This window comes from Macaca fascicularis, chromosome 12, assembly GCF_037993035.2.
Source record: "Macaca fascicularis isolate 582-1 chromosome 12, T2T-MFA8v1.1".
Taxonomy (NCBI): Eukaryota; Metazoa; Chordata; class Mammalia; order Primates; family Cercopithecidae; genus Macaca; species Macaca fascicularis.
The window spans coordinates 90,078,545-90,102,823 of NC_088386.1; the positions used below are offsets into that span (position 1 = coordinate 90,078,545).

At 34.9% G+C, this 24,279-nt stretch overlaps 1 long non-coding RNA gene across 2 annotated transcripts in view; it reads left to right on the plus strand.

Annotated features, from left to right (window-relative positions):
- LOC135966585 (uncharacterized) overlaps positions 1-24,279 on the plus strand; it is a 275,133-nt gene that overhangs the window by 94,093 nt on the left and 156,761 nt on the right. Inside the window, exons 5-6 of one of the 2 annotated variants that reach the window (XR_012420974.1) lie at positions 5,477-5,527; positions 7,875-10,286. The exons of the other annotated variant lie outside the window; for it this stretch is intronic. This is a non-coding gene — a long non-coding RNA (uncharacterized lncRNA). Of the gene's footprint in view, positions 1-5,476; positions 5,528-7,874; positions 10,287-24,279 lie in introns of those variants that run through there. 2 annotated transcript variants of the gene reach the window in all.

The window sequence follows — 24,279 nt, forward strand, 5'->3', positions numbered from 1 at the left end:
TTTCCATAATGGCTACACCAATTTATATCATTACCAATTTTGTATGAGAGAGTTTCCTCTCCTCCACACCCTTGCCAACACTTGATATCTACTGTCTTTTTACTAATAGGCTTCCTAAGAGATGTGAAATTATACCTTATTGTGGTTTTGATTTGCATATTCCCTAGTGATTAGTGATGTTGACCACATTTTCAGTTAGCCGTTGGCCATGTTTATGGCTTCTTTGAATAAATGTCTATTCAGGTCTTTTGTCTCTCTCTTTTTTTTAATGGCGTTATTTGTTTCTGGGCTAACATTTCAGGATTTCTAATGAACATAAAAATTAATCACATTTTTTTACGCCAATAATGGCCTACCTGAAAAAGGGTTTTTAAAAAATCCTATTTACATGGCATCAAAAAATTACATACTCAGATATAAGTTTAAACAAGGAGATGAAGTATTTTACTATAAAGCATTGATTAAAGAATTTGAATAAAATACAAATAAATAGAAAGATAACCTGTGTACATGGATTGGAAGAATTAACATTGTTCAAATGTCCATAGTACCCAAAGTAATATACAGATTCAACACAATCCTTATCAAAACACTAATGGCATTTTTCACAGAAATAGAAAAAAATTCTACAATTATATGAAAACACAAGACATCTTGAGTAGCCAAAGCAATCCTGAGAAAAAAATGTTGGAGGCATTACACTTCTTGATTTCAAATTATGTCACAAAGCTACAGTACGGAAATGGCATAAAAACACACACAGAGACCATAGGAACAGAAAAAGAAACCCAGAAATAAATCCAAGCATATACAGTAAATGAATTTTCAACAAGGACACCAAGAGGACACAATAGAGAAGCAACGACCTGTTAAATAAATGGTGCTGAGAAAACTGTATATCCATATGCAAAATAAGAAAATTGGACCCCTATCTCTACCATACACAAAAATAAACTCAAAATGGATTAAAGACCTAAAAGTAAGACCCAAAACTGTAAAACTGCTAGAAGAAAACCTAGGGAAAAACCTGATGTTGGCCTTGGATATAATTTTTTGAATATCCTACAAAAAGCTCAGGCAACAAAAGCAAAAATAAACAAGTGGGACTACATCAAATTAAAAAAGATTCTGCACAGTAAAGGCGAAATTCACAAAATGAGAAGATAGCCTGTAGACTGGGAGAAAATATTTTAGAACCATATATCTGATAGAGAGATAATATCCAAAATTAGAAGAACCTTGTATGACTTAATGACAAAAAAAGCAATTTTAAAAAAGAAAAATTTACATCATAGTTCTTTCTCAAATCAATGCATTATTGAACTCTACCCATTTATACATAATATGCAATTTAAATATATCAAAAATTCCAAAAAGAAACAAATATTTTGAATCTTCAGGTAGAAAGGCAGGTGAATAGGTGTATTAATGAATGAATGGAGGAATGGATGTATATTAGATTAATATAAACATACATAAACAAAATCCAAAGAGCAGCCATAGTCAAATGGTTAAACTCAAAGGTTATAAAATCCAATCATCTACATTTAAATACCAGTGATATCATTTACTAGCTGTGTGAACTAGAAAGATTTACTTGACTTTTCTGTCTTGTTTTCTTCTTCTTTAGAAGGGGGATGCTTAATTTGACTAGATTCATTGATATAATGTTGTGAAGGTTAACAAACTAATACAGGTGAATGCTCCTATAGGTAGGCTTATACTTGCTTGCTAGAGCTGCCTTAACAAAATGTTGTATATTGTGTAGCTTAAACAACAGAAAGTTATTTTCTCACAGTTCTGGAGGCTGTAAGTCCAAGACTAAAATATCAGTAGGTTTGGTTTCTCCTGAGAACTCTCTTCTTGCCTTATAGACCACACTCTTCTTCTTATTATTATTTTTTTAATTATACTTTAAGTTATGGGATACATGTACCGAACTTGCAGATTTGTTACATAGGTATACATGTGCCATGGTGGTTTGCTGCACCCATCAGTCCATAACTTTACATTAGGTATTTCTCCTAATGCTATCCCTCCCCTTGCCCCCTACCCCCCAATAGGCCACAGTGTGTGATGTTCCCTTCCTTGTGTCCATGTGTTCTCATTGTTCAACTCCCACTTATGACTGAGAACATGAGGTGTTGGGTTTTCTGTTCCCGTGTTACTTTGCTTTGAACGATGGTTTCACACTTCATCCATGTCCCTTCAAAGGATGTGAACTCCTCCTTTTTTATGGCTGCATAGTATTCCATAATGTATATGTGCCATATTGTCTTTATCCAGTCTATCACTGATGGGCATTTGGGTTGGTTCCAAGTCCTTGCTATTGTGAATAGTGCTGCAATAAATATATATGTGCATGTGTCTTTATAGTAGAATGACTTATAATCCTTTGGGTATATACTCAGGAATGGGATTGCTGGGTCAAATAGTATTTATGGTTCTAGATCCTTGAGGAATCACCACATTGTCTTCCACAATGGTTGAACTAATTTACAGTCCCACCAACAGTGTAAAAGCATTCCTATTTCTCCACATCCTCTCCAGCATCTGTTGTTTCCTAACTTTTTTTTTTTTTTTTTTTTTTGAGATGGAGTCTTGCTCTGTCCCCTAGGCTAGAGTGGAGTAGACTGGCATAATCTAAGCTCACTGCAACCTCCGCCTCCTGGTTCAAGCAATTCTCCTGCCTCAACCTCCTGAGTAACCGGGATTACAGGCGCACATCACCATTTCTGGCTAATTTTTGTATTTTTTAGTAGAGATGGGGTTTCACCATGTTGGTCAGGCTGATCTCGAACTCCTGACCTCATGATTCACCTGTCTCGGCCTCCCAAAGTGCTGGGATTACAGACATGAGCCACCGTATTTGGCCCTGACTTTTTAATGATAGCCATTCTAACTGGTGTAAGATGATATCTCATTGTGGTTTTGATTTGCATTTATCTAATGACCAGTGATGATGAGCATTTTTTTATGTTTGTTGGCTGCATAAAGGTCTTCTTTTGAGAAGTGTCTGTTTATTTCCTCCATCCACTTTTTGATGGGGTTGTTTGTTCTTTTCTTGTAAATTTGCTTAAGTTCCTTGTAGATTCTGGATATTGGCCCTTTGTCAGATGGATAGATTGCAAAATTTTCTCCCATTCTGTAGGTTGCCTGTTCACTCTGATGATAGTTTCTTTTGCTATGTAGAAGCTCTGTAGTTTAATCAGATTCCATTTGTCAGTTTTGGCTTTTGTTGCCATTGCTTTTGGTGGGTTAGTTGTGAAGTCTTTGCCCATGCCTGTGTCTTAAATGGTACTGACTAGGTTTTCTTCTGGGGTTTTTATAGTTTTAGGTCTTACGTTTAAGGTTTTAATCCATCTAAAGTTAATTTTTGTATAAGGAAGGGGTCCAGTTTCAGTTTTCTGCATATGGCTAGCCAGTTTTCCCAACACCATTTATTAAATAGGAAATCTTTTCCCCCATTGCTTGTTTTTGTCAGGTTTGTCAAAAATCAGATGGTTGTAGATGTATGGTGTTATTTCTGAGTCCTCTGTTCTCTTCCATTGGCCTATATATTTGTTTTGGTACCAGTACCTTGCTTTTTTGGTTACTGTAGCCTTGTAGAATTGTTTGAAGTCAGGTAGTGTGACGCCTCCAGCTTTGTTCTTATTGCTTAGGATTGTCTTGGCTACACGGGCTCCTTTTTGGTTCCATATGAAATTTAAAATAGTATTTTTTCTGATTCTGAAAGAAGCACTAAATATGGAAAGAAAAACTGGTACTAGCTACTTGCCAAATTTGGCAAAAACACACCAAATTTTAAAGACCATCAACACTGTGAAGAAACTGCATCAACTAATGCAAAATAACCGACTAGCATCATAATGACAGGATCACATTCATATATAACAATAATAACCTTAAATATAAACAGTCTAAATGCCCCAATTAAAAGACATAGACTTGAAAGTTGGATAAAGAGTCAACTCCCATCGGTGTGCTGTGTTCAGAAGACCCATCTCATGTGCAAAGACACACATCAGCTCAAAATAAAGGGATGGAGAAATATTGGTCAAGCAAATGAAAAGAAAAAAAAAAAGGAGGGGTTGCAATCACAGTTTCTAATAAAACAGACTTTAAACCAGCAAAGATCAAAAAAGACAAAGAAGGGTGTTACATGATGGTAAAGGGATCAATGCAACGAGATGAGCCTACTGTCATAAATATATATGCGTCCAATACAGGAGCACTCAGATTTATAAAGCAAGTTCTTAGAGACCTACAAATAGACTTAGGCTCCCACACAATAATAGTGGGAGACTTTAACACCCCACTGTCAATATTAGATCAATCAGACAGAAAATTAACAAGGATCTTCATAGCTTGAACTCAGCTCTCGACCAAGCAGACCTGATAGTCATCTACAGAACTCTCCACCCTAAATCAACAGAACATATATTCTTCTCAGCACCACATCACACTTATTCTATATATAATTGACGACATAATTGAAAGTAAAACACTCCTCGGCAAATGCAAAAAAATGGAAATTATAACAAGCAGTCTCTCAGACCACAGTGCAATCATACTAGAACTCAGGATTAAGAAAATCACTCAAAACTGCACAACTACCTGGAAACTGAACAATCTGCCTCTGAATGACTACTGGGTAAATAACGAAATTAAGGCAGAAATAAATAAGTTCTTAGAAACCAATGAGAACAAAGACACAACATACCAGAATCTCTGGGATATAGCTAAGGCAGTGTTTAGAGGGAAATTTATAGCACTAAATTTCCACAGGAGAAAGCAGGAAAGATCTAAAATCGACACCCTAACATCACAATTAAAAGAACTAGAGAAGCAAGAGCAAACAAATTCAAAAGCCAGCAGAAGACAAAAAATAACTAAGATCACAGCAGAAATGAAGGAGATAGAAATAATGAAAAACCCTTCAAAAAATCAATGAATCTAGGAGCTGTTTTTTTGAAAAGATTAACAAAATAGACAGCTAGCCAGACTAATAAAGAAGAAAAGACAGAAGAATCAAATAGATACAATAAAAAATGATAAAGGGATATCACCTTCTTCTTTTCATGTCCTCACATGGCGTTTTCTGTGTGTGTTCACATCCCTGGCACCTCTTCTCCTTTATAAGGATACTGACCATATTGGATTATGTTCTAACCCTTCTGACCTCATTTAACCTTAATCACTTATTCAAAGACCCTATCACCAAATGCAGTCAAAATGAGGGTTAAGGGTTCAACATAAAAATTTGAGGAGGGGGAGACACAATTCAGTCTATAACAAGTATTAAATATTATTAATGTTTGATATAGAACATTTTGTGCCAATCATTAAGCAGAGTATAAAGGCCAAATTGGAAAACTGATTTTATGTTCAAGTCAGTGAAAGTTATATTTATTGTACATCTCTAGAGGTCTGAGAATATATGCATTCTGGATCTATTTGTGTCTCCTCTGCCCAGAACCTAACTGCAGCATGGAGATGGCTACTTCAAGCTATAATCAAAGCTTTGGTAGGTGACCCTTATTACCATGTAAATTAATGCTGTTTTCCAAGATCTCATAATGCCTGAATTGTAAGCAATCAAATCAAATAGATGTTAAATCAGCCACTTTTTATCTGGCTCCAAAATATAACATTATGCCTAAAGTTACCTGCAAAGGTTAAGTTAATAACTGAACACTTGTTTCTCAGCCTACACTGTGCTGTCAAGGGTGACACTGGGTAAGACAATGTTATCTAATTGCAATTGATCTCTTGAGGGAAATAAAGTTTACACATTAATATATTTAAAGGAGACCATATTTCACTTTCTAAACAGATTTTTAGAGATATTTTGAAAGGAATTATATTAACAAAATCTTTAGTATGGCAGTGAATATAAAAATCTAGTATTTATTAAAATTATCAGGAAATATTAAGAATTTCTGTTCTGCCAAGTAATATCAAGGATTCATAAAATGTAATTATCCAAGGATACTGTAGGAGAGAATTTGGCTGTGCTAAGATGAATGTATGTGTACATACACATACACACACTATAATCTTATGACAAAAAGAACAGTTAATTGTAAGATTCTATATTTTTCCCATTTAAATAATGAAGTCCATGATTAAGTTTCCTGTATATCAGGTTTGACATGCTATAACCTGCTCAACTTTACCCTTAAGTAATTCTAAGGCAATCTTTTTTATGACTCACATATTAAAAAGAGCTCATTTACCTTATTTGTTCTCCATGATTTTTATTGTGGCTCCCATTTAGTCTTATCGGTTTTGAACACTTGGTTCATTTCCATCTCTATCTTTTTCTATTCCAATTATTTTATACAAAACAGACATCAGTTTTTGTCAGCTTAGTTTGACCCTTGACATAGTTAAATATCATGCTTGAAAATTTCCCTGATGAAACACAGGGAAAACATAAAGCATTGGATATTTTGGCGGGTTGAGTGTTTCAAAGAACAGCCACAGCTCCATTGTGAAAAGCAGAGAAGCTAATGAGAGGCCAAATGTTGATAACTGATAGTATGTAAAAAAGGCAATTCTTGTGGAAGCAATGTTAATCTTCTAAATCCGTGTTTTGTCTTCAGTTCAATTTTTCATAATATGTTCATGCTAAGATGCTTTTATCTTGACAAAGGTCTCCCTCTTGTCTCCCTTTCATTTTCTGAAGAGTCACCTCAGGTTTCAAGAGAGGTTACTTATTGATGTTCCAGCATTTGCCAACACATTTAGTTAAAAGAGAATTTGATTTGCTATATTTCCTGTGTGTCTGGGGGATCTTTCTGGAGTATTATGCACATTACATTCCAGACAAAATCTTGTCAGAATGCCATAGACAATTTACTGATTAGTATACTAAAGCTATTATTTTCCAGAGCATGTTCTATTTACAGAAAGACTGTTAAGAAAAACTCCCAGTAGGTATTTATTTGAAATACATTTCTCTGACTTAATGTGTGTGCCTTCTTTAGAATATGTTATAGAAAAACAAAACATCTGTGATTAACACCTGTATCTCTTAAATGATGTTTCTAACACATTATTTGAATTATATATGTTCAGAAAATATTTGAGAATACTTTCTAGTGTAAACACACTTTAAATATAGCAATCTGATTATTATTCAGCTGAATTCATTAATATTATTGTATTTTAAAAATATTTTAATAATAAACAAGTACCTAAATTTTGAGTGATATTTTAATGTAGACATTTTTGAAAATTCTATTTAAACAGGCAGTACTTCGGACCTGTTGTTTTCTTTCACACTGACGAAGCCTATTAGTACGCTTTTGGCCTCTGTCTGCACCTTTTCTTAAATCTATCTTAGGAAAGGTTCTGTGGCTTATTTGGTTTGTAAATTTGGGAAGAGGAGGACAAGCATACCTTGTCTGGCTCTGTCCATATGCTTCTTAAATTCTGCCTATTCACAGAAAACGCACATTTGGCTCTGTTCTCCCAGGAATAAATCGGTCTGTACTCCTGTAGATGGGCATCTGCCCTAGCCTGGCATGCTATTCTAGGCAGCTCTGTTAGCAGACGAACTTGGCTTCCTCACCAAGATCTACTCCCACCTTAGCACCTTTATTTTATTATTTTTTTCAATAATAAAAGGGCTATATTAGCTTGATGTGGCTTGGTGCTTATTTTTCAATTGGTTAAGTATGAAGACTAATAATTTGGAATGCATTTGGTGGATGTGCTAAGAATGGATTACAATTATAAATCTATATTTTAATATACATCTACCAAATTTCAAAGAAAAAAATACAAATATAGATGAATTTTATAATATCTTTCATAGATTTTTGGTGTTTCTTTGTTTGATTTTGTTTGTTTGTTTTTTGAGACAGCGTCTTGATCCATCGCTGTGGCTGGAGTATGGGAGTGTAATCAAGGTTCACTGTATTCTTGACCTCTCGGGCTCAAGTGGCCCTCCCACATCAGACTCCTGAGTAGCTGGGACTACAGATGTTCATCACCACACCCAGATACTTTTTATATTTTTATATATACTTGGTGCCTTGTGTTGCCCAGGCTGCTTTCAAACTCCAGGATTCCAGTGATCTACCTTCCTCGGCCTCTCAAAGTGCTAGAATTACATGTATGAACCACCTCACCTGGCCCATTATTAGGTCTTATAGATATTATGTTGACATGTGTAATTTTACTAACAGGTGATATTCATTTCCTTAGGCCATTAAATGCTTTTAAAAAATCAATGTGCTCGGTGATAGAAAGGAGTATTGAAACTTCCGACTAAACTTGTGGATTTCTCAATTTCTCCTAGCAGTATCCACTTTTGTTCATGTATTGTGAATCTCTTTAATTCGGTGTATATATTGGGATCTGGCCAGCAGCCTGCAATGCAATGGGGCTCTCTCTTTGTTCCCAGGTGGATCGGCAGGTCGAAAAATAATAGACACACACAAGATAGTGAAAGCTGGGTCCCGGGGGTGGCCGCCTTCTGGTCCCGTGATGCCAACAATGCACTGGATATACCAGCATTTATCATTAAGTTTAGTGAGGGCAGGGGTAGGTTAGTGAGAGATTTAGGGTCATTTGATTATGAGGTGAGATGGTCACATGGGGATGAAGTAATTCTTTAACATAACATCTGTATGCAGAAGTATAGTATACAGATATAAGAATTTACAGTATAGTGTGTGCATCAGTAATTTCTAACAGAGCCTTGAAACAGAAACACAGTCTTTCCATAACCTATGATTAGCAAGATATTAATCAGCAGTAACAGTTGCAGCAAAACTTAGTTACAAAGAATCCATAGAAACAGGTCGTGAAACTAGACAATTGGTTAGGCTAGAAATTCTCAGAAGGGAGTATGCCTTAACCCGAAAGAGGCCTAGAAGAGCCGTGGCAAGATGAGGGCATTTATAGCCCTATCTTATCCATATGGACAGGTGCCCCTCATGTGTCCTTTTATAGGCTCTCCTCAAGGGTGGCATTCCATTCCCAGAGCTATGAACATCTGCTTTTCTGGGACAGGAATCTTGGTGATATGAAACCTCCCTGACTGCACGTCCATTCATAGGCCCTCTGCGGGGGGAAGCACATCACGCGCTGTTGGCTCCTTCTGGCAGTCCAACCTGGCATTGTCTTTACACAATCCTGCATGCAATTTTGTGTTTACAATAATCAGGAGCATTTCATCTTTTATCCCGTAGCAATAGTTTCAGCGGGTCACCCTCAGGTGTATAAACATTTAGAATTGTTATGTAATCATAAAAATTGACCCTTTTATCAGTATGGAATTTCCCTTTTCATCTCAGATAATATGTTTTGGCTTTTTGTCTGATAAGAATTGTTCCCTAAGCTCTTGTGGGATTCTTTTTTCTTGAGACTTGGGTAGTTTTCTTATACACTTGTATTGATAAATACTCAGATAAAGACTCAAGAGAGACCATCTGGAGATTCCTGGATCTCTCTATGAAGATCTCTTCTCCCAATACTCTACAAATTCTAGCCAATTTATCCTTTATAAACTCTCAAATCCATCTGTTAACTTTGTGAGTTTTCCAGGCTCCACTTGGGTTTTCCCACCTTTACTCTCCCAAATCAGTAAGTTGGAGCAATCATATGGCTTACTTGATTTCTTTCTTTTTGTTCAGTAATAGTTGTCACATGTTGCCTGATGTCTAATTGTGAAAATCATAGATTGGATAATGGGGAAAATAAGCGCTTTCTACTACCTGAGAATTTGTAAGAAATAAAGCAGACTAAGAATAATAATTAACAATACTTAATTTAGGAATAAAATGTATGTCTTCGGATAGCAAAGTATACATGGTATACTTTTGGCAAATAATTAATCTGGGAAATTTGTTCTGCATTAGGCAACATTTCCCGGATTTGTGGTGTTTATAAATGTCAGCTGAATTACAAACGAAAACAATTATCAATGTCGGTTAAGGTAACACTAGATGCTCTAACAGATAAAAATTCCATCTCAAGGCCTGGCGCAGTGGCTTATGCCTGTAATCCCAGCACTTTGTAAGGCTGAGGCAGGTGGATCATGAGGTCAAGATACAGAGAACATCCTGGCCAACATGGTGAAACCCCATCTCTACTAAAAACACAAAAATTTCTGGTGGCCGCGCCTGTACTCCCAGCTGCTCAGGATGCTGAGGCAGGAAAATCACTTGAACCCAGGAGGCAGAGGTTGCAGTGAGCCAAGATCTCACCACTGTACTCTAGCCTGGTGAAACAGCTAGATTCCGTCTTAAAAAAAAAAAAAAAAAAAAAATTTCAAAGGCTTAATTAAAATGAATGCACTTCTTACCCACACCACAATTCAATGCAGCTCTATATAAGGTGATGGAGGAATTCAGTCTTATCCTGTCTTGAAGTTGTAATTTGAAGCTTTCAAGAAGGAGTGAAAGAATAGAGAAATGGTGGACAATGCACAGTGAGTGGCTCCTTAACCACAGTAGTATGAAACAGATAACACATCTACTCACAATCTATTGTTAAAAACATAATTATATACAAAACACCCGTAATAAAAAAGAATATGTAGTTTGCTTTCAGAATGGTGGTTATAAGTTACCAGACTATTTAAGTAAAAGTCTTTGTATACCGACATAGGTCTTCAGTTCTCCATGGTAAATACCTAGGAGTTAAATATCTAGGTCATATGGAAGTTACATGTTTAAATTAATAAGAGACTGCTAATGGTTTCTCAAAACTGCTTTATCATTTTAAACTGCTAGCATTATTTTTGAGTTTGATCTTCTCATCAACATTTGATATTGCCAATCTTTTCTATGTAAGCCACTCTAGAGGGCATGTAACGGCACCCAATTATAATTTAGTTTCCATTTATTTAAATAACTAAAATTATTAAGCAATTTAACTTTTTTAGCTTTTAGTATATTACCTTTTGTGGAAAGTCTGTGTCATTATTTCTCTATTTTTAAATAAGATTTTTATCTAAGGTGTATTATTTCTTGAAAGATACACGCATATCAACCATTTTCTTTCAGCTGATAATTTATATTTTTATTTTCTTAAGTGAGTTTTTTCAAAACCAAAAATATTTATTTTTCATGAGATTCAATTTAACAATTGCTTTTTCTTTTTACCTAAAGTGCATGGCATGTTTGTCGCTTTTTCTGATATTTAAGAAAACTTTCTTTTTGCAAGACCAGGATGATTATCAAATATTTTATTGTATATATTATATAAAATCGAATTTTTATGTTTAGGCTTATGATCAATTATTTTACATCACTTTAGCAAAGTATAACTTACAAACAATAAAATTATCCAATTTTGAATGTTGTGGCTAGTGTAAACTGTTGTGGAACAATGGAAAAAGTGACATAGAACATGTTAATCTTTCTACAAAATGAATGACATTAAGTCAGTTATCTCCCTTTGTTCTATCTATTGGAAAACAATGATTTGCTTTCCATATTACATGTTAGTATGACTGCGTTCATATTAATGGAATAGTGAAGGATGCATATTGTTTCACCTGGCAGGTTGGTTGAATTTATCAGTTGGTCATTCTATTTAATTGCTGAACAGCATTCCATTGTGTGCATTTGTGTGTGTGTGTCGGAGGGAGGGGTATCTATATTTCTAGAGATTAAAAATTAAATTATTTTTAGGTTTTGATTCTTACAAATAAAGTTTCTATGAATATTCGCATACAAGTCTCTGTGTGTGACTACAGGGTTTTGTTATTTTGGAGTAAATACCTAATGCATGATTTTCTGGGTCATATGATGAAAGTGTGCACATTATAAAATATTACAAAACTGTTTTTCAAAATGTTTGTAAAATATGCCAATTCCACCATCAATGTACAAGATTTCCATTTTGCTTTGCAACCTCATCAACATGTGGCTTTCTCGGTCTCTTTGATTTTAATCATTGTACTGGAGGTTTGATAATATTGGTTTTCAGTTTGGTTTTTACATGTGGCATGATATAGGGTTGAAGTTCATTTTTCAAAATATAGATTTGACTCATTACTATACAATTTCTTGAAAAGATTATGTTATCTCCCATTGAAGTATCTTGGCATCTTCTTTGAAAATGGATAAACTATAAGTCTGTAAGTACAAATGTGAGCTTTGTATCTTTATCATTGGTCTACATATTTTTATTAAGATCACATTGTCCTGTTTACCTTTTATAAAGACGGTCTAGAGATAATGAAATACAGCGATTTTCTCAGGTAAAGTAAGTTCTTAACATATTCACATACACATACATACTAGGTTACTCAACTTATACACATACACATACATGCTTACACATATGCACACACACATGCACAGGTCCCACACAAACACACATATGCACACATTGACATACACATATACACATGCACACATACCTGCACATACACATTACACATATGCATGTATGCACATAAAAATAAATTTAAAAGTTTACTTTTAAATTTAAATCAACTTGTGAATATCTAAAAATACTCTTCCTGGGATTTCTATTTTGATTGGAGTTGCCTTGAATCCAGTGATCATTTTTGGAAGAAATGACATCTTAATAATATTGAGACTTATTATCAAAAAAATTGATATATATTTCCATTTATTTAATTACTTTCAACAGTGTTTTATATTTTTCATTGTAGATCTCTCACAGTTAAAAATCCTTTTTATGTTTTTGCTTTCATAAAGGCTATTTTTTAATATTTCATTTTCCACTTGCTTTTTTCCACAGAAATACAATTTATTTTTATATGCTGATCTGTAACCTGCTTTCTGTATTCACTTATTTGTTCCAGTATTTTATTTATTTTTGCAGATTCATCAACTGTGTTTACCAAAGAGTTTGTTTTATTGTCTCATTTCAATGGCTATCATCTGATCTAACACATTCAATAGAGGTAGTAGAACTGACATTTTTGCTTTCTTCTTGCTGGTAAAGATAAAGTGTTCATCTATTCACCATTTTATAGGATATTTGACTTTTTTTTGCAGATACTCTTTTTAGTTTGAAGAAATTTCTGCAACCTATTCCTAGTCTGCTGAAAACATTTGTCATTAATTGATGCTGCATTCTGTCAAATGCTTTTTCTGCAACTATTGAGATGATTTCCTAATTTTCTGTCTTTGTTTTATTTGTATGGTGAGTTTCCTTGATTCTCAAATGTTAAATCAACTGCATTCATTGGATGAATCCCACTTATTCATAGTCTATTATCTTTAAAAAAATTACTTTTAATGTTTGCTTCTAGGTTCACAGTAATTTTTCTTTTTTTTTTTTTTCAATGTCGTCAGTTTTCTGAATCATGGTATTCTGTCTTCACAATAAGTTCTCACTATTCTATTTTTTTATATGTTCTGAAGGATTTTGTTAATTTTTCAATGAAATAATTCAACAGTGAGCCATCTGGCCCTAAAATTTCTTTGTGGGAAAGTAAATTTATACATTTATTAACTATAATTTATAAATATACTTTATTTAATAAATATATAACTATTCAAATTTCTTCAATTTATGTATCAATTTAATCTAAGTTGCTGAATTTATTGATATATGATTGTCACATTCCCTTATTGTCCTTTGATAACCTGTAGGAACTGTAGTAATATTATTATTATTATTTGCTGAAATTGGTTATTTTTGACTTTCAAAGAAAAGTAATAAACTTAAATGGTCTTCCAAACACTAGCTTTTGTTTTGAGTATTTTCTTTATTCTCCACTTGTTTCTTAGTATTTTAAGCACTTTGCTTCATTTCAACTTTGGTGAATCTGACAATTATGTGTCTTGGAGTTGCTCTTCTTGAGAAGTATCTTTGTGGCGTTCTCTGTATTTCCTGAATTTAATTGTTGGCCTGCCTTGCTAGGTTGGGGAAGTTCTCCTGGATAATATCCTGCGGAGTGTTTTCCAACTTGGTTCCATTCTCCCCGTCACTTTCAGGTATGCCAATCAGACGTAGATTTGGTCTTTTCACATCGTCCCATATTTCTTGGAAGCTTTGTTCGTTTCTTTTTACTCTTTTTTCTCTAAACTTCTCTTCTCACTTCATTTCATTCATTTGATCTTCAATCACTGATACCCTTTCTTCCAGTTGACCGAATCGGCTACTGAAGCTTGTGCATTTGTCACGTAGTTCTCTGCCATGGTCTCTACACTGGTTATTCTAGTTAGCCATTCGTCTAGTCTTTCTTCAACATTCTTAGGTTCTTTGTGATGGGTTCGAACTTTCTCCTTTAGCTCAGAGAAGTTTGATCATCTGAAGCCTTCTTCTCTCAACTCGTCAAAGTCATTCTCCATCCAGCTTTGTTCCGTTGCTGGCGAGGAGCTGCATTCTTTTGGAGGGGGAGAGGAGCTCTGATTTTTAGAATTTTTAGCTCATCTGCTCTGTTTTTTTCCCCGTCTTTGTGGTTTTTATCTACCTTTGGTCTTTGATGATGGTGATGTACAGATAGGGTTTTGGTGTGGATGTCCTTTCTGTTTGTTAGTTTTCCTTCTGTCTCATAACATAATAAAATTGTTATATGTTTTCAATCAGCAGAAGTACAAAGGGAAAATATTAAAGTACATTTTGTCATCACTATTACCAGTAAATTTTATATATGTGAAAATCAATTCTGAAAGATAACTTTTGTGAAACATCTTTCTCCATACACACACACACACACACAGACACACACAATCACGAAAGGCCATATAGAGGGTATTTTATTTCACTATAGGAATGCCAAATATTTTATAGTACTAACTTACTAAATCTTATTCTTTATCTAAAATAACACATTGCAATTCATAACATAAATAATTACATGCGTGAACCACTCAGTAGGAAACTTATTTCTGTTTTGATCATGAAATTATTATATTTTGGCAAGAATTATCTTTTGGTATTAAAGACAAATTTGATCTTCCTTGAAATGTGATGTAAGAATGGCTACAGTTGTGTAAAAATATCCTTGTTTATGATCTCACCAATCAGAACCAATTATTTTTTTCTTTCAATCTTATATCTCATGGACAGCTTGGATCGATAGTCATCTGATTGTCTTTCATAAATTCTTGCTCTTTTAGTTGAACTATCTTCCTAATATTTCACTATTTAACCAAAACTAATTTTGAATAAATATGTTTAATCTTTCTCCCATTACATTTCCTTGTACTTCAAATGTGAATATAACTGTAATTTCATCAATCTATGTTATATAAGTACATCTTAAAATTTTTATATTTTTGAGAGACTGATAAATGCATAACTATCCAATATATTAGAGATACCAGTTCTTACTTTTTGTGTTTCTAAAGTCTGTGCTATTTTTAGCCTAATAGTTGTTCTTTATTTGTTTAAATCCTTTTCTGAAAATGAATCTGTTTCATTAACACTTATGATGATATCTGCTAATGCACTCTTCTTAGTAGTTTCATTGATAAGACCATCGACTTTTTACTTTGCTGAATGTCTAGTTACTTAAGGATCACTGGAAATCAGTTGACAGCATCTTTATGAACACTGTGACACTTCCTTTATGGTAATCTACCCTGAAGTTCCAGTTGACCCAGTCCTACCTCTGTCTTCTCAGTTTAGCCAGACAACTATGTTCTGTTGGGGTTCCCATTCCCAGTGACATGGTACAGAATGTGCCTCTAAGAAGCAAAGGTGAACCTACTTTGTTTCCCTCTGCTCAGAAATTGTAATGCTGTGCTGCCTTTAATCAATGTTTAAAAATGGTATTTTAAAATATATTTTTTCAAGATCAAAAACCTAAGTATACAATGACTCCTTTGTTTGATAATTAATTAGACTAAGAAACTCAAAGCAAATGAAAGGGATTAAATGTCTGACTCCAGTTTGACATTTATTTCAGTATTATTTACACAGGCCAAAGTTCTCTCCTATTTTAAATCTTTATGATCCGGAGGTCAAAAGTGCTTGGACATCAATAGGTAATAAAAAAAACCTTTCCAAAGTGCTTCATAAATGCTTTTTGGGGGGGTATAAAAGGTGTTTTTTAAATGTTGCAACAACCTATTTGCAATATAATTTTCAAATAAATTTAAATAGATTATAAATAGATTATTTGCAGTAACATCTTTTGCTACAGATCCAAAAGTTTGCATATCTGGAAAAATAAATTAGCAATGCTGTTGTAAACTTTTCATTTAAAGCAAATGATTTTCCCATTGTTGACAATATAGAAAAATAACAAAAGTTAACAAAAGGGCCCAAAGGAAAGGGAATGCATAAGAAATGCATTTCATGATAAATCACACATGGATAACAGCAACTTACATTTTAACAACATAGAAAAATCACCACTGAAAGGTATATATTTTCCTTTCATGAGAATAGACCTTACTTTGCACAGTCCGATACATTTTATTCGATTTATTTTTCCTACTGTTTTCTTCCACTGCATTCCTGATTCTATCTTCAAGAACAATTCTTTACTGAAATAATAACAACAATCTACAATATTTTAACATTTTTTGAAAGCTGGCACATGGAATTATCCACTCATAACTAAATGCACATACTGTAGGCAAAAAATCCATTAAGAAAATTTGGAACCAGTATTTCTATTGAAATTCACAGCATGATACAAAGCAGAGCTAAAAAAATTTGTTACCACCATTATAGGATTGAACATAATGGGAAGTTAGGGTATTACCCTGACAATAGCAACCACAGAAATTGATTCAGTTTGTATTTTTGCCCAGAACAAATCACTATAATGTTACATTAAAACACATTTTGTGTTGTGTTTTAAGAATTTAGAGAATTTTATTTTCAGAGTAGTATAAAATCATAGACTATGAAGGAAGTTGATTACTCCTAACAAAATATGCATATTAAGATGAAATCACAGACAGCTTTCTGAACTTCAAAAGAAGACATAAATAAGTAAGGTAAATCATTTGGAATGATAGCAACAATGGAAGAAAATATGTTAATGAAAAATTTCTAGAAAAATTGTCTAATTCTAATTAAGTGTGTCTATACAGTAAAAGAACCACTGAAGATTAATTTAGAAATTCAGGATTTCAAATTTTTGTTATAATCATTAATGTTATTGATATATATTACTGATTCACAAACCTAAAATTAGGGTTACTTATATTCAAGTTCTCTTAATTATTTAGGCCCATAATTTATAATTAAGTTCAGCTATAGCTACTATTTAAATAGATGAATAATAGTTTAAGAATTGCTGTATAAGTTTTTAAACAGGAGTTCTCAAACAGGAGTTTAAACTGAAGTTTTTAAATTATTCAAGATATGTGATGCAATGGTACATGACTTTCTCTATATTGCTCCATTTCTCAAATATTTGATTTCTGTGGACAATTATTAAGTCTCCTCTGTTATATAAATATGACTATTGCTTTTTATGAAACCAATTGAGCAAGTATAATTTGTTTCCAAACCTCATTCTTATTTAAATAGGAATAAATTTATATATATAGATATGTATGGCTATATTTTACTGTCGTTGCAGAAAGTCATTTATAACTCACCTGTAAGACAACTTTGGTAAGTGGTGCTTCTATAAACAATTCACTAACACATAAGTTGCAAATTAAAACTTTTTTACTAAAGCATTTTGGAGTCCAAATTAAGACTCTGAAATCTGTAGAGCAGCGGAGAACGAGGGCTGATTGACCAAATCTAACTTTTCTTTTGATAATCTCTTTGATATATTTTTTAAAATTACGACTTTTAGGCCGGGTGCAGTGGCTCATGCCTATAATCCAAGCACTGTGGGAGGTCGAAGCAGGAGGATCACTTGAGTTTAGGAGTTTGAGACCAGCCTGGCCGACATGGCAAAACCTGGTTTCTACTAAAAATAAAATTAGTTGGGTGTGGTGGCACGTGACTGTATTCCCAACTACTCCAGAGCTTGAGACAGGAGAATCACTTGAACCCAGTGAGATGATGAACCCGGGAGGTGAAGGTTGCAGTGAGCCAAGATTGCACCACCGCACTCTAGCCTTGCCAGAGCAAGACTCTGTCTAAAACAAAAAATTAAAAAAATTTATAAAAAGTTTTTTGTTTTATCTAGAAGAAAGATTTTCAGATTTCACAATGCTACCTTTTATTTTGGCTGTAAAATTCTGATAGAAGAAAAGCAATAAAATATTTCAAATCTTTGTACTCTATAATCAAGCTATTTAATGAAGTTGCTTTGGTAACTGATTCATTGGAGAGATTCAGAACTTATAATATTCCTGATAAATTTCATCATTGAAAATGTTATGCCTAGTTTATTTAAGAAAATGTCCTTCTAAAAAAAAGTGGTCTTTAGTTGAGAGAGACTAGCTTCTCCTAATTCTGGGTCTATGATTCTTCATGAAAGAAGGAAAATATTGCTAGTCAATTCAGATCCCATGTATGCCAAACTCACTCACAATGATGTTTACTCAAACCTGGTGCTAATATTATTCTCCTGACAAAATATTGTTATTTCTTATCCCTTGAAAAAAGAGTTATAATAATTCTTCAGCTTCTTATTGGCTTAGAATAATGTTTCCCCAAGTGTGCTCCATGAAGTTGACCTGAAACATTTAATAAGAATTACATAAAGTCAAAGGATGATCAAATTACTTCCAGAAACTTATAGTTGTATTAGTTTGTTTTCATGCTGCTAATAAAGACATACCCAAGGCTGGGTGTTTTATAAAGGAAAGAGGTTTAATTGACACACATGACTGAGGAGGATGGGGTAAACTTACAAACATGGCAGAAGGCACCTCTTCACAGAGTGCCAGGAGAGACAATGAGAGTTGAGCAAAGGAATAAGCCCCTTATAAAACCACCAGATCTCATTAGAACTTACTCATTATCCCAAGAACAGCAGCATGGAGGTAACTGGCTCCATGATTAAATTACCTTTTGCCAGGTACCTCTCATGATACATGGGGAGTATGGGAACTACAATTCACAATGAGATTTGGATGGGAACACAGACAAACCATATCATTCTGCCTGTGGCCCCTCCCAAATCTCATGTCCTCACATTTCAATAATTTTGCCTTCCCAAGAGTCCCCCAAAGTCTTAAGTTATTCTAGCATTTACCCAAAAGTGCAAGTCAAAAGTCTCATCTGAAACAAGGCAAGTCCCTTCCACCTATGAGCCTGTAAAATCAAAAGCAAGTTAGTTACTTCCTAGATACAATGGGGGTACAGGCATTGGGTAAATACACAGGTTTTAAATGGGAGAAACTGGCCAAAACAAAGGGGTTACAGGTCCCATGCAAGTCAAAAAATCCAGTGAGGTAGTCAAATCTTAAGGCTTTGAAATGATTTCCTTTGACTCCATGTCTCACATCCAGGGCATGCTGATGCAAGAGGTAGGACCCCAGAGCCTTGAGCAACTCCTCCCCTGTGGCTTTGCAGGGTACATCCCCCCTCGTGGTTGCCTTCATGGGCTGGCATTAAGTTATCTGTGGCCTTTCCAGGTGCACAACACAGGCTGTTGGTGGATCTACCATTCAGGGGTCTGGAGGACAGTGGCTCTCTTCTCACACCTCCACTAGACAGTGCTTCAGTAGGGACTTGGTGTTGGGGCTCCAACCCCAAGTTTCCCTTCCACACTGCCCAGCAGAGGTTCTCCAAGAGGGCTCGCTCCTGCAGCACACTTCTGCCTGGACATCCAGGCATTTCCATACATCCTCTGAAATCTAGACAGAGGTTCGCAAACCTCAATTCTTGACTTCGGTGCACCCACAGACAACACCATATGAAAGTTGCCAAGGTTTAGGAATTGCACCCTCTGAAGTCACGGCCTGATCTGTACCTTGGCATCATTTCGCCATGGCTGGGACACAGGCATCAGATCCCAAGACTGCACAAAGTGGCAAGGCCCTGTGCCAAAACCATTTTTTTTCTCCTAGGCCTCCTGGCTTGTGATGGGAGTGGTTGCTGTGAACACTTCTGATGTGCTCTCGAGACATTTTCCCCATGGTCTTGGCTATTAACATTTGGCTCCTTATTGCTTATGCCAATTTCTGCAGCTGGTTTGAATTTCTCCTCAGAAAATGGGTTTTTCTTTTCTATCAAATAGTCAGGCTGTTAATTTTCCAAATTTTTTATCCTCTGCTTCCTCTTCCATGTTTCATCATTTAGAACTTTCTTCTACCAGATACCCAAAATCATCTCTCTCAAGTTCAAAATTCTATAGATCTCTGAGGCAGGGACAAAATGCCACCAGTCTCTTTGCAAAGATGAGTGATGTTTACTCCAGTTCTAACAAATTCCCCTGAAGCAAAGTAACTCTGAAATACTGAAATTAAAGGGATGAAAAATATATGCCATCAAAGATAAATAATACAAGTAAGAATGCTTTTCTATTCTTATTCTAAGGAACGCAGAATTCAGCCTGGTGCGGTGGCTCATGCCTCTAATCCCAGCACTTTGGGAGGCCCAGGCAGGTCAGGTGGATCATTTGAGGTTAGGAGTTTGAGACTACCCTGGCCAATGCAGTGAACCCCTGTCTCTACTAAAAATACAAAACTTATTTGTATGGTGTGTTGGCATGTGCTGGGTGTGGTGGTAGGTGCCTGTAATCCCAGCTATTCGGGAGGCTGAGGCAGGAGAATCACTTGAGCCTGGGAGGTGGAGGTTGCAGTCAGCTAAGATCGCATCACTGCACTCAAAAAAAAAAAAAAAAAAAAAAAAAGCAAAATTCAGGCCCAAAATATTAATGATGGCAATAAAGAACTTTAAATATTACTAAAAAATACAAAAAACTAGCCGGGCGTGGTGGCGGGCGCCTGTAGTCCCAGCTACTCGGGAGGCTGAGGCAGGAGAATGGCGTCAACCTGGGAGGCGGAGCTTGCAGTGAGCTGAGATCCGGCCACTGCACTCCAGCCTGAAGGGCAGAGCGAGACTCCGTCTCAAAAAAAAAAAAAAAATCATATTCACAGAAAACAGGTAAAAGGACTATGTATACAATATAGCAAAAATTAATTCAACTTTATAAACCAAAATTATTAGATTGGTGCAAAAGTAACTGTGATTTTGGCCGTTACTCTTAACAGCCAAAACCTGTATATATGAGAAGCAAAGAGAAGTAGAATGATATCTACTTGTAGAGAAGACATTACCATGACACTATCAGTCCAAGAAAATAAGGAGAAAAAGGCAAGAAAATATTAATGAAAAACATCTAAACAGGGTTAAAAGAAGATCACAGATCTTAAAGTTATGCCAGCATTTAAAACCCAATATTAAATAATATAATATTATGTCAGCTAAACATGTTTCACAGAAATTGACAATATATGAGAACACAAAGAAAACACGAGTGAATTCCATGAATTATGAATAATGCAAACAATATTTTGATCACAACACAGTAAATTGTTTAATGAGATAAATTAATAGCCAAAACTTCAACTACTTAAATAAAACGGCTAAATTTCACTAAAAACGCAACTTATCAAAATCAACACAGGAAGAAATAGAAGATAGTCTATATCTAATAAAAAATGTTAATTCATTATCAATATACTCCCCCCAAAAAAGCTTCAAATGATTTTGCAAATTCTACCAAATATGAAAAAAAGGCTAGCTTCAGTTTATACAAAACATTTTAGGAAACAAAGTGACATAATTGTGTAATTTGTATTATAAAGCTAGCATAACCATTAAAAAATGTAGTAAAGACACTGCAAAAAGTAAGAACTCTAAACAAATGTCTCTCATGAATATAGACAACACAATCCTTATAGTAATAGCAAATACATTCAATAATATATAAAAGTATATGTTATGACCAAAAGGGACTTTTCCAGTGTGAAATGGTTGAATTAATATTTAAAAATAAACCAATACAATTTGCAGTATTGACAGGATAGATGAGGGACCATGTTATTGTTTCAGTAAATGAAGGGAAAGCATTTGAAAGCCCTTAAAAATATTTAACAATTATTAATGATTAAAATTGTCCATGTAGTACGAATGGTGAGAATCATCCTCATACTAGTAAAGGGCATCTATGAAAACCCTAAGAATAATAACACACTTAATGGTGAAGGACTAAATTATTTCACCTGAGTTTACATACAAGACAATGATGCCCATTTTCACTACTACCTGCAGTATTGTACTAAATAATAGAGTACATCTAACTTTATCACTTTACTAACTTTATCACTTCAGTTTTCTCAATAAAGTAGAAATCCAGATGTTGTTTGAAAAAGTGAGAATTCAGACAGTATATCAGAAGTTTGAAAAAAAAGGAAAAAGTGAAAAAAGTAATCTATGCATATGGATAAATTAATGAATAGGGGAAGTACAATATCATGCCCGGTGGCATAAAGCCCAGTGTTAATCGTGTTCATGGTATGACATTGTCCAACAGTATGGCTGATAATTTTTCTCCAGATGCACAGTGATGAGAAATAGCTTCTACGTCAAAGGTATGTTCTCTTTAATACATTTTTTCAAATATATTTGTCATGTTATCTTTGAAATCAAAATTATTTTTTGAAATGGTTACTAAACTTTGTTGTAAGCTTCTTTCAAATCTCTCAATTCAAAATTAATTGGAACATGTTGTACAACTGATAGTCTTTTTAAGAAGTAGACACCTGGCTCGGCGCCGTGGCTCACGCCTGTAATCCCAGCACTTTGGGAGGCTGAGGCAGGTGGATCACCTGAGGTCAGGAGTTTGAGATCAACCTGGCCAACATGGTAAAATCCCGTCTCTACTAAAAATACAAAAATTATCCAGGTGTGGGGGCAGGTGCCTGTAATCCCAGCTACTTGGGAGGCTGAGGAAGGAGAATTGCTTGTACCCAGGAGGCAGAGGTTGCAGTGAGCCAAGTTCGCACTACTACACTCCAGCCTGGGCAACAGATAGAGACTCCACCTCAAAATAAAAAATAAAAAGAAGAAGAAGAAGTATACATGCAAATTTGGCAACACCCGTAGAATTAAGTATAAATTGTAACTTTAACCAAACAGAGAACCATTAAACAGAATTGATTTTCTGTGAGTTACATGCATGAAGTGTTTTCACATATTTCTGTTTAAAACATTTATCTTAAACACAAATCGACATGAAATTACATATTTTATAAAAATACTATATTAGCATATGAATAATTTATATTTAATATTTTAAATATCAGGGATGAATAATTTTGGCTAGTCCAAAGATATACTTAGGAATTTTTTTTTTCTTTTCTTTTTTTTTTTAAATTTATTTATTATTATTATACTTTAAGTTGTAGGGTACATGTGCATAACGTGCAGGTTTGTTACATATGTATACTTGTGCCATGTTGGTGTGCTGCACCCATCAACTCGTCACTTACATCAGGTATAACTCCCAATGCAATGCCTCCCTCCTCCCCCCTCCCCATGATAGGCCCCGGTGTGTGATGTTCCCCTTTCTGAGTCCAAGTGATCTCATTGTTCAGTTCCCACCTATGAGTGAGAACATGCGGTGTTTGGTTTTCTGTTCTTGTGATAGTTTGCTAAGAATGATGGTTTCCAGCTGCATCCATGTCCCTACAAAGGACACAAACTCATCCTTTTTGATGGCTGCATAGTATTCCATGGTGTATATGTGCCACATTTTCTTAATCCAATCTGTCACTGATGGACATTTGGGTTGATTCCAAGTCTTTGCTATTGTGAATAGTGCTGCAATAAACATACGTGTGCATGTGTCTTTATAGCAGCATAATTTATATTCTTTGGGTATATACCCAGTAATGGGATGGCTGGGTCATATGGTACATGTAGTTCTAGATCCTTGAGGAATCGCCATACTGTTTTCCATAATGGTTGAACTAGTTTACAATCCCACCAACAGTGTAAAAGTGTTCCTATTTCTCCACATCCTCTCCAGCACCTGTTGTTTCCTGACTTTTTAATGATTGCCATTCTAACTGGTGTGAGATGGTATCTCATTGTGGTTTTGATTTGCATTTCTCTGATGGCCAGTGATGATGAGCATTTTTTCATGTGTCTGTTGGCTGTATGAATGTCTTCTTTTGAGAAATGTCTGTTCATATCCTTTGCCCACTTTTTGATGGGGTAGTTTGTTTTTTTCTTGTAAATTTGTTTGAGTTCTTTGTAGGTTCTGGATATTAGCCCTTTGTCAGATGAGTAGATTGCAAAAACTTTCTCCCATTCTGTAGGTTGCCTGTTCACTCTGATGGTAGTTTCTTTTGCTGTGCAGAAGCTCTTTAGTTTAATGAGATCCCATTTGTCAATTTTGGCTTTTGCTGCCGTTGCTTTTGGTGTTTTAGACATGAAGTCTTTGCCCATGCC